Source organism: Armigeres subalbatus, chromosome 2 (assembly GCF_024139115.2).
Source record: "Armigeres subalbatus isolate Guangzhou_Male chromosome 2, GZ_Asu_2, whole genome shotgun sequence".
NCBI classification, from domain to species: domain Eukaryota; kingdom Metazoa; phylum Arthropoda; class Insecta; order Diptera; family Culicidae; genus Armigeres; species Armigeres subalbatus.
Genome location: NC_085140.1, coordinates 269,937,929 through 269,949,058, shown reverse-complemented (window position 1 = coordinate 269,949,058; position 11,130 = coordinate 269,937,929). Strand labels below are relative to the sequence as shown.

The 11,130-nt window shown below is 43.5% G+C and overlaps 1 pseudogene; it reads right to left on the bottom strand.

Moving 5' to 3' along the window:
- Positions 1-340: 340 nt before the first annotated feature.
- Positions 341-11,130, bottom strand: part of LOC134209718 (cGMP-dependent protein kinase, isozyme 2 forms cD5/T2-like) — a 10,984-nt pseudogene continuing 194 nt past the window's right edge.

The window sequence follows — 11,130 nt, the reverse complement described above, 5'->3', positions numbered from 1 at the left end:
TGGTTTACCGGTTAAAATATGATTAGGAAGACATTTCAGTTATCTAACTCTCACGCAACCTCAATCGTTCTCGTTGTCAATCAGCTGTGCTTCAGGATACATTTTCTTTACTTTTACGAAATTTGAAAATATGGCTCAAATGGCATTCTCACCGCTCTGCTTCTGTTGGTTGCACTATGCTACTGATTGGTTTTCTTGGTAATTTCGAATCAACGACAAATTCCACATACTAACATACGAACGAATACTAAAGTCTACACAAAATAGTCACATTGTAAGGCTTGTCCGGTCTTGGGTTGATGGTTTGCTTGAATGAGGAAAGAGAGGACAAGCCAATTTGTTCTGTCCTAGCACGAAGAAATGTGTAAAAGAATGAAAGGCTGGAGAAGAACGTCAGATAGTCTAGAAATCTTCGTCCCATCCGGAGAGATCATCCGGTGGTGGACCGTCGGGGTCGGCTGGATAGTCGTCAAAGTTGGCGGTGTCAACCACGCTCTGGACCTTTGGCAGGATCGGTGGCGGTAGGCTACGTTCGCAGACCCTCCCAGTAGAACCCATCGAACATCTGAAACAGGCGAGACATTGGTTGATTGAGATTGGACTCGATGCCAACCGCAATGTAGAAGAATTACTTGTGTTTCTGAATTTCGCTGATTCCTCCCGTTGGTATCCCAGTCGTTCCGTTGGTTGTCTCGCACAGTTTCTTGATGAGGGGCACTGGCGTTGCGGGTGATGTTGCAGGGGAACTCGATGGCGTCGATACCCTTCAGGATGATGTTGTAGGTGCGCATTGGGTCGGCTCCAGTAAAGGGAGGAGTACCTAAAAGTGATTGCAATTTGGTTTTTAGTATTGACGGTTATAAAAATTTCCATTGGACATTCTGTTGAATAAAAATGGGAAAATATTTCGAAAATGTATTATATATGCTACAGTAATATCGATTTTATCACCCCTGGTGAATTTTGGGGTGATAAAACGGGTATGACAAAATTGAAAAAAAAAATTTCATTTTTTAAATTCATTCCACAATTCATGCCCAAATGCGTGAACGGTACCCGTTAAATCTTGTCGAATCACTAATATTCCCAGGTACTCAGAAGTTGTTCGTAATAAACTACGGTCGGTGAAAGTTGTTTCATGAAAATCAATGTTGTTTTTATTATTATTTACGAAAAAAAGAATGACAAAATTTTTGGGGTAGCAAAATCGGGTCGAAAACGTGACAAAATCAGGACGCGATGAAATCGGTTCGAAAACGTGATAAAATCAGGGTAGACAAAATCGGGGTGACAAAATCGGGTAAACACTGTATTTGGTCATGGCTCGCGAACTGAAGTGTTTTTCTGGACAGCAAAGATCGATAAAATGGATATGCGAAAAAAGCGTCCCTAGTGTAATGGATTTCTCAATGAAGTGGACTTACTTTCACTGAAAAAGTGTACTCAAGAATTCAACCGTTTCATCGCGTTGGATTAAATTCATATTCCAAAATTCTCTTCAAAACGACATTTCGGTTAGATACGCGGGGTATATGAGTATTCTTTATCAGGTCGAGCAGGAAGATAGACTACAAAGATCTCAAACCACGGATGGACTACACTGCGATAACCGCAAGTCGAACACATCTGTATATGGGCCTCCATATACAGATGTCTCGACTTCGTTAGCACGATACAAATCTTCATTTTCGACGAAAAACTTTATGTATGTGAATTGCATAGGAAATAAGATCAAACATTTCCGATTATCCCTTAGTACCTTGCCCTTATTTCTCTATCAGCTCTCGCAAGATTAATTGCTCATGCTGACCTACGTGATGATGCAACGAATTTTACTACGGGTCATCCGCAGGCCTCACTGGAAGTACGATTAGGCTGATTGGGCTGGTTTCCAAAGAGAAGAGTTGGCTGCTAAAGAGAAGTTGAGGGCGACTTGAGGGCGACTGTCTCGCATCCTCCGCTGGGCAGCAAGCAACAGGTCCCCAAAACCAGCGCACCCCGGGGGTCCCCAAAATAAGCGCTTGCAAGTCCCGGATCAACCTGATGAAAATCTTGGCCATGAAACACCGCACCAGGTTATTAGCGACCTGTCGTCCGTCTCTGATAATTATGTTCGGTTAGCCTCCAGTCTATTTCCTTCCACCGTTCCTTACCGGCACAGCGTCCTCGCGGCTATCTGCCGTTACATCTGGAGAGCACAGGATCCCTCTTCTCGATGGAACTGGCCGTGTCCTGCAAAACGTGAAAAGCACCGCCCCCTCCCGTGGCGCGGATGCACTGGCAAGGAGCGAAAAGCTGGCTGATACCTCCAGTCAGTGCGAACACATCGCCCCCGTTTTGAAGGACGCTATAGGAGTTGAGAAGGTCACGCGTTTCCGGGACTACGACATACGCTCTTCGATGGCACGTATACCCGGTGTTGGCTTCGGAGTATCCGGCCTTGCTACCAAATGTAGCGTCTTCTCTGCAGAAGCTTTAGCCATCTTCGTTGCAGAATTCTAAAGGATTCTGCTAGCGTCATCACTGCTTTATACAAAACGAGACCCCCAAACACCTTTTTCGCTGGCAACTGGACACAAGAGTCAACGCTACTCTCATTCCGCATCGCTGACCGACGGTTCAAAGTGGACAAGAAGTATTGTTGGCCAGAACTAGGCTTTGCTCTGGGACTCTAGAAGGTTTGATTTCTTAAGGAAAATTAAGGCTCTAACAGCACGGTTCTTCAAGAGAAGCAGACCATAATCTCTAGACTCCGGACCGGTCGTACAAAAGTCTCCCACAATTTGATGTTCCAAATATGGGATCCTGGGAGCATCCCTGGGAGTTCTATGGGATCCCGGCCAACAATTGGAATGCTCTAGCCGACGACAGGGTTACAATGGCAACACTGTTTTGCTTGATGAAGGGTGCAGGACTGTACCATGAAGTCTGGTCTTCCATCATGCCCCCCTCTCCCCTCTCCCTATATTGGTTTGGCGGTGAGCCCTCTGCCGAAAAAGGGCATTCTTCGGATATAAGGTCCCACATTCAGTGAATTCCTCATTCAGGTGTGAGGTCCACCATTATCATTGCTGATGATCTCAAGATATTCCTACGTATCGCTCGATTCTGTTGCCATACTCTCAATGTCAAATCAATGCTTTCGCTGATTGGTGCACTACGAACCGGAAGGTTGTTAATCCGACAAAATGTTCCTTTATCCATTTTCACGCAAAAAGCTGATTATCTTCAATTACCATTTGCGGAACTGATCAACAGGTGAATCACGTGAAGGATTTGGGTATGGTTTTAGACTCAAAACTGACATTTCCTCCACCTTTCATACGTTGTCGAAGGCGTCTAGAACTCTGGGCTTTGTCAGAAAACAGCGAAAATTTACGAGATCTATTTCTGAAATCGCTGTACTGTTCTTTGGTGCGCTCTACATTAGAGTATTGTTCGTCGATATGGAGCCCGTATTATAACACGGCGTAGAACGTATTGAATCTATTAACGGCGTTTCCTGCGTTTGCGCTTTGAAGACTAAACTGGAAGACCCTGCGTCTTCCTGATTACGAGGATCGCTGTCGCTTGATTGCCTTAGAGCCACGCGTATCCGCCGGGATGTGGGCAGAGCCCTATGTGTAGCTGATGTACTTCAGGCAGATAGAACGTTCACCAAGACCGCTACGGAACAGTTCGATGCTGAGGCTCCCCTTCGTCGCACTAACTCGATGCAGGAGAATCTACGGCTCCAGAAAACGTTTAATAGAGTTTCTTCCATGCTCGGCTTCAACTTGACGAAGAATGTTCTTCGTCAAAGATTTTCTGAATTTTTCGTTGATTGTATGTGATAAGGCTGCATTTTTTGTTAATATTTTTATCTTGACAAGTACTGTATATATTTTCTTGACTATGTGCGTTTATGTCATTAGTTATAATTATTATTTACATACATCATTAGGGCCAATTGTAGTTTGTTGATGAAATCACCAAACAAATTAACGGGCATGTGGTTATATGCTCGCTTCTGCTTCATACAGCCTAGAGTTCCATTTTCTCCTCTTTGTATCTTTACCTCTACTTATCATAAGTGCTGTCTAATTACTCAGCTCTAACTTCTTGAAGTAGCTCACTTACTCGAGAATATTTCACAACAAAGAGCTGCTAAGCTCTTTCGAGTTAGGTTCTCAATGGACTCGCTCACCAAGCACAAGAAAAATTGATTTGGATTTCTTATTTGTTTTGTGCGATCAATGCAAGAAAAAACTAACTTTACTTTCGTTACGGAATTGTGGCTTCTGTTTTGATAATTTTGACTCATTTGACAACAGTCAAAATGCCAAAATCCCGAGCTTCCTCGAGTTGCTCGAACTTGCTCGGACTACAGCTTCTTATCTGTTTCAAGCGACTCGAAGTAGGTTGGATTCGGCTGAATGGACGCCAAACTGGATACACTATTAACATGATTCTAACATTATGTTAGAATTGAGAATAGAATTAATTCCTATCACATTGGTAAGACGAACGGACCAAGACGAACCTCTGCTGTAGAACCTAACCCCCAAATTCCAATAAAATTGTGCATGTACTTGAGGCAAGTGCAGAGGTATACTCGGCAGGTATACTCTTGCAGTGGGCGAGTGACTGCATCATCATTTCCACCCCATCCCTGATGATCGTAAGAACGTGGACGGCGCCGTAATTGACCGTAATTGAGGTTGTAAAGCAGCTCATATGCTCTATCCAGTTGTTCCTTGTGCAATTGCGACCATTCTGGTCAATCGCGGGGTAGAAACTATGAAGTGTACGGTCATCAAACTCAAGCTGAAGCTCAATTTTACACCAATGATATTCTGCCATGTTGCCATTGAGTTTATACATCAAGACATTTACAGGACTTTTATGACATTTAGAGGCTTCCTAGCCTCTTGAAGGGAGTCCGAGTCACTTAAAAGGAGGCTTCTGGTAGGACGCTTCTGAAGATTTTGGAGGTAGGCTTCTAAGCCACTTGAAAGTAGGCTTCCAAGCCTTTTGACCGTAGGCTTCCAAGCCTGTTGAAAGAAGAATTCGGAGCCCTTCGAAGGGAGTCTTTCATGCCTCTTCAAAGATGGAAAGGAGGCTTCAGCCTCCTAATATAGCCTTTCGTGATCATTAGCCAATTCAAATCAGAGTCTATAGTTGTTGCACGAAAATAAACTGCCAAAGCAGCTCAAGGCAGAGATGCATCCTAGAACAGAACATGAGCCAGAGCGTGCCTTGGTGTTCTAAGTTTTGAACTCTGACACAGTTCAGTGTGCACTGGGTTGGTACGCAAGCAAAACGATCATGGTAACTAAATTCCTTAGATTTGGAACTATGCAAAACATACGAGCATGCTTGATTTCTATCCGTTAGATGCCGATGCTCCATTATTAGCCGAAAATGAGTAGCATGCCGTCTGAGTTTGTTTTCCTAGGATCAAGTTGCTAAGTTAGTCAGTGCTCTTGAACAGTGTGCAGTGTTCAAAACTTTTTGAACACGAACATGCGTTCTCGTGTTCAGATGCATCTCTGGCTCAAGGTATGGTATACAGTCAATCGCACCCACCAAGATCTTATCGATTACGCTCAGAAGTAACAGGGAAGATGAAATCCTTGCCTCACATCAGCGACTATCCGAATGAGGCTAGACAAAGCTCCGATCTGAAAATCTGAAAATCCCTTACCCCTGGGTGCCACACGAATTTTCGTGACTCAGAAACAGAAATCCTTCCGTAGTCAATGAATTACAAATAAAGGACACTTCAACTTGTTGCCGTGCTCAGAATGATGCGGAGTGGGAAAATATTGCGTAATAGTTGCTACAACATTCGCACGAACAGCATAGAGTCCTGAACACTCCCGACAGCCGACTGATGTGGACCCTTTAGATTCATGCTTCGGATGGCTGCTTGAAGAACACTGACTGAGACTTGGAAAACACAGTTAAAATTCTGAAATTACTCGCCATGAAAATATTTAACGCATATTTTGTGTTCAATGCCTATAATTTTACATGCAACTTTTTCTTGTACGCAATTGAATACAAGCTCCATTGTAATTTTGAAAAGTGATGGAAAATAGGTAGAATCGAACGGACCTTTTGTTACATCATATATACTGTAACATTTTATACCTTCCAGAATATCCACTACCCGAGCTCCAAGTTCATCAACGAACGATCTCTTCGCTGCATCTTCTAGTCGGTCTATTTTGATTCGTCGCCCGTACCACTCCTCCTGCCGCTGAATCCGAGCAATGCGTTGTCGGATCTCGCCAATTAGAAGATGGTAATAAAATGCGATTTCAGCGCTGTATTATTACGGGTACCGTCTCCATTTTCAGCTGATCCATTACCACAGAAGCCAAATACTAGACCTGTTAACTAAAAGCGGCTTCAGAGAAGTAAGTCAAACGCTGCTGCTGCATCAGGGAGAAACGGGCGCAGGTGGGCTCCACGGTCGACGATGGAAGGAAAGCCGAAACAACCGTCAATAACAGCCTCTTCTACGATATTTCACGATGCATGATTGAAGAAAGGACAAATCTGTGGATGCCAGGGAAGACGCAACATGTCAGTCACTCCCAACCAACTGATCAGCTGAAACGTTGGTTCGACCACTTAGAACAACTTCCTTAAGTTTTGACGACTTATCCTAATTCAGCTATAGGAAAGGTTGACAATTCTCCGAAGGCAACAGGCGAGTTCCGCCGCACAAGATCAATCAGCCATTCTGTCACGCTTTGCATCATCTTAGAGCAGGTCAATGAATTTCAGAAGTCCATCTAGGTGGTACATGACCACAGAGTCCTGCACAATGGATTCGCTAGAGTGAAGCAAGAATGGGTGTGTTATATCTCTGTTGCTGTTGCCCATCGAAATCGACGAAATCATGGACCGTTCTATCAGCCCACCGCCACCACCATAGAGCAATCGAACGACCTCAATCCAGATGATGATACTGCTTTATCAACGCAGTGCTCTACCATTAGAGAGTAAACTGAATGACCTGGCCGTACGCTTCCACTCGTCAACGTCAACAAGACCAAATCGTTGGATGTGCAACTGTGCGGTTGCCGGGCAAACAGTGGAGAAGGTCGAAAACCAAAACCAGCCAACAATGGGCGGCGGACTAAGATCAACATTGAACATGGAGATCCAGGCAATGCACCAAACCCCGAATACGCAACTCTAACGTGAAATCTGTGATGCTGTACGCCAGTAAGAGGTGTGTATTAGCAGAGATCACATAGATTTGCAGTATTCATCAACCGATGTCAACGTCCATCGATATCCGATATCAACAGCATCTCTACAATGTGAATGGACGTAGGCCGGTCACACACCACGTAAGAGCGGAGAAGAAAGGATCTCCTGGCGACGAAACCTTAACAGAGAAATAAACGAAGTCGATAGGAATCAGACTTGGGCTGAAGTCAAGGATGGAGATCAGAACACACGAGTGTGTGACAATTGGACCCACTTAATAGATACCACACGTACATGGGTACTGAGAAGGAAACCAACCCCGGTGTCGTAAAGCCAATGTAATTTCGATTAGCTATTTTATAAAGAAATAGAGGCTTTATTTAGATTATTTTAGAACTTGTTTGGAAGAATGTTTTATTTTTATAAAACTCCCAATAAGCAAGGTTGTTTTTGTTCGTCCTTTGCTTGAAGTAAGGTAAACGAAATCTGCAACCAGGCACTTGAGAGACATCTAAGATCGTGTGGGGCTGGGAAGCGCCCAGACAGCAACCGCCATAATTGAGCCAAAAAAAACCTCGTACGACTATACAAAAATCCCCGTAGTCCTTCCGCTAACAAGTAGTAGGCTGATATGACGTGCTTCATCGATTCTACTTCACACTTCAAATGTATTCCGTGTAGTCCGGGATGTCTGCAATTCCGAACCTATGCAAAAACTTCATAAAATAATCATGTTCAGGCAACATGTCTGTGATTTCAAAAGTATATCTGACCATTGTCCCCATTTATTCAACCAGTTTGAGTTTCATGGGGAAGGGGGCAATATGCCTAGCTAAGCAAACACTGCTCTATTGTCTTATTTGTAACGCTATTCATGGGTATTTTACATTATGCATCAGTTAAACAAGATCTATTTGATGCCATTCAAAATTGTCAAAAATCTCAATCATATTGATAATATTCACATTTAAAAAAGTGGTGATATTTTGTTGCCGGAAAACTTATGAGGCAAAACGCCTTTCAGCTGGCGGCTCCTGAACAAAGTACCACGCGTCGGCGAATCAGCATTCTAGTGTGGATAGTCCGTGGAGACGAAGCACGAGAGTTATTGCCACTAGGGCGTTTTGCCTCGCCAAAATTTAGATGTTTCTTCAAAATGTGGAAATTTTCGGTTTTCCGACCTTCCCATGCACTATTTTGAAACTTTCTTCGCCTATCCTACATAATTTTAGATCTAGTTTTTTACGGACATATTAATGACGGTAAATATGAAACCTCAAAAGGCGTTTTGCATCGGGGGGGCGTTTTGGGCCTCTTCCTACTTGACTTAAAAAGTTTATATTTCTAGTAGTACAAAATTTTTGTTGTTATTGTTTTAACAGTTAAGGTCCTCTGACGGATCAAGTTCAAAGTGCTCGCGTTTTCAGGCCCACTCAATTCAGAGGCGGCGCACACTGTCATTTTGTTGATTTAGCTTTGCTGTCGCAGCATGCGTGAAATAATAAAAATGACGGTTGTCCGTTCTTCATATCAGTGGTGTGCCTGGCAGCACTTAAACGATTCCGTGAGAATGTTAAATCCTGCAGACTCCACCTGACAGCACTTTTCCAAAAGAAAAAAAAAACAAAATATTCTACAGAAATAAGTTCAGTAAAATTATAAGTTGTGGTATATTCTACTGGATAAATATGTTATAAATATTCATATTCTTTGCTTTATCTAAACATTCTTTATATCATCTTCCATTAAAATTTTAATTTTCCATGGAATAATTGCATGGACTTTTTTTCCTTTTATTTTTATTCCTCCACTTTACCTTCCGAGAGCTGTCGGGCATAAATAAATTTAATATTTGTATCGGCCTAATTGTTGAAAAAAATTAATTAAATTAATTACCCGGCCTCTTTCCGTCGATACCGGTGCACGCTGCATGTACCACCATTCCGGCATAAGGCTACCGCCGCCTTCTTAGCTATCTTGAGATAACTACGGGCAGTGAACACGGCTGAATTTTCGCCGCCGAGCGACAACACACTCAGCGACCTATTCCAGAACATTTCCATGATTATCGGCCTCCGTCGCGTTGCTTAGGATCAACACCAAGGAGGATCGACGACTGAATCTCGAAGAATTCTCGGACTCGAAATAATTTTCGGACGTGTTAAAAGCGAAGATTGCGTCGGCTGCTTGTATTCTCAGCAGAAGCTGCGGCCATCTTCAGACCATGGCCCGACCCAGAATTAAGGACACTCTAATCGCCTCTAACTCGGCCAGTATGCTGACGGCCTTGACCTCCCATACCAGCAAACATTATTACATACAGGTAATCGGAGCGGTCTCCGACAGTAAGGATACCCTCTTGTGGATCCCCGCCCTACGACACTCAGGAAAAAAATGCATGGATGCACTGGTAAACATTGTACGGAATAGTATGGGCGACTGAATGGCACCATCGAAGCCACACAGTCTCGGTGGTGGCCAGTTCCACCTACCTGCGATGCATACAAAGTGTCACTTTCGGTGAACCATATTTTAAACCATTGTCCTTCCTTTCAAGCTACACGAACTGTCGACATAGAAAACACGATAACCGCTGTGCGCAACACTCTGACGAAAGATAATTAGCTTCTTGAAGGACATCAATCTTCAAGAAAATCTTACGAACTGGCTACTCAAAACGAATAACTCTTCGGACATTGATTTACAAACGACAAACCAAAACCACCGACCTCCACAATGAAATAAGAATTTCAGAAACAAAAAATTAGATGCAGAATCACATAAAGAAAATCGATAGACACAAAACAGCTTACCGGTTAAAAGTTCAAACTTAAGACGCCTAGCGACAATAATCGCACTGATGTCATGGCCTCTGTTGAGGATCACTTCTGGTGCTACGTACTCCGGCGTTCCGCAGAATGTCCATGTTTTACGTCCTGTAAATACACTTCGGATTATGAAAATGTACTTGCACCATTGATGAATTTCGCATTACCTGACTGAAGTTTCTTGGCAAAGCCAAAATCCACCAACTTGACATAGCCGGATACGTCCAACAGAAGATTCTCCGGCTTCAAATCCCGATAGATGATGTTACGCGAGTGCAGATAATCGAACGCTTCCACAACGCAGGCCGTGTAGAAGCGCGTGGTACCATCGTCAAAGTGTCCACGATCGCGCAGGATTGTCCACAGTTCACCACCGAGGCAGCTTTCCATCAGCATGTAAAGATACTTGCGATCTTTGAAGGTCTTGAACAGCTTCACGATGAAGTCAAATTTGCCTAACAAATGGGATTATAGATGATGCATTCAACGGGGTTTGTTAAACGAGCCAAAACCTACCTCGCTCATGATTTCTTTTCGGACATGATGTGCTGCTGTTGGCGGTCTCCACAATTTGAGACTTCTTCATCTGCTTCAGGGCAAATGATCGTGCCTTGTCTTGCAATTGACCAGCTCAACACGGCCAAAACCTCCCACGCCAGCGTGGCAATCACCTCAGATCCGTTAACCGCACCTCACGGAACTCTTCATAGATCCTATTTGGGAGTTTTAAAGAATTTCAATCGGTAGTCACTCACGGTCAAAAGACATTAGTTTTTAACGAATGAATGATATACTCACGACTCCTCAAGTGAGACTTTCAATTAGACGTAAAATTACCACACTGATGGAACTCGAGCCTCAGGCTGCTCATCAACATCCATACTTACTTCTTCTTCTCGTTGACGGCATCGTCGTTGTAACGTTTCTGATTTCATCAGATTGGAGATCAACTGGTTGAAGGTGTCGCGATCGATGACCAAACAAGTGACACCTTCGGGCGAATCGCAAATGATGTTGGCCGTTCGCAAATCATCCCTAAAAACGACAAAAGAACGTACCAATAAATGCATGGACAGCAATGCGTAACTTCTAG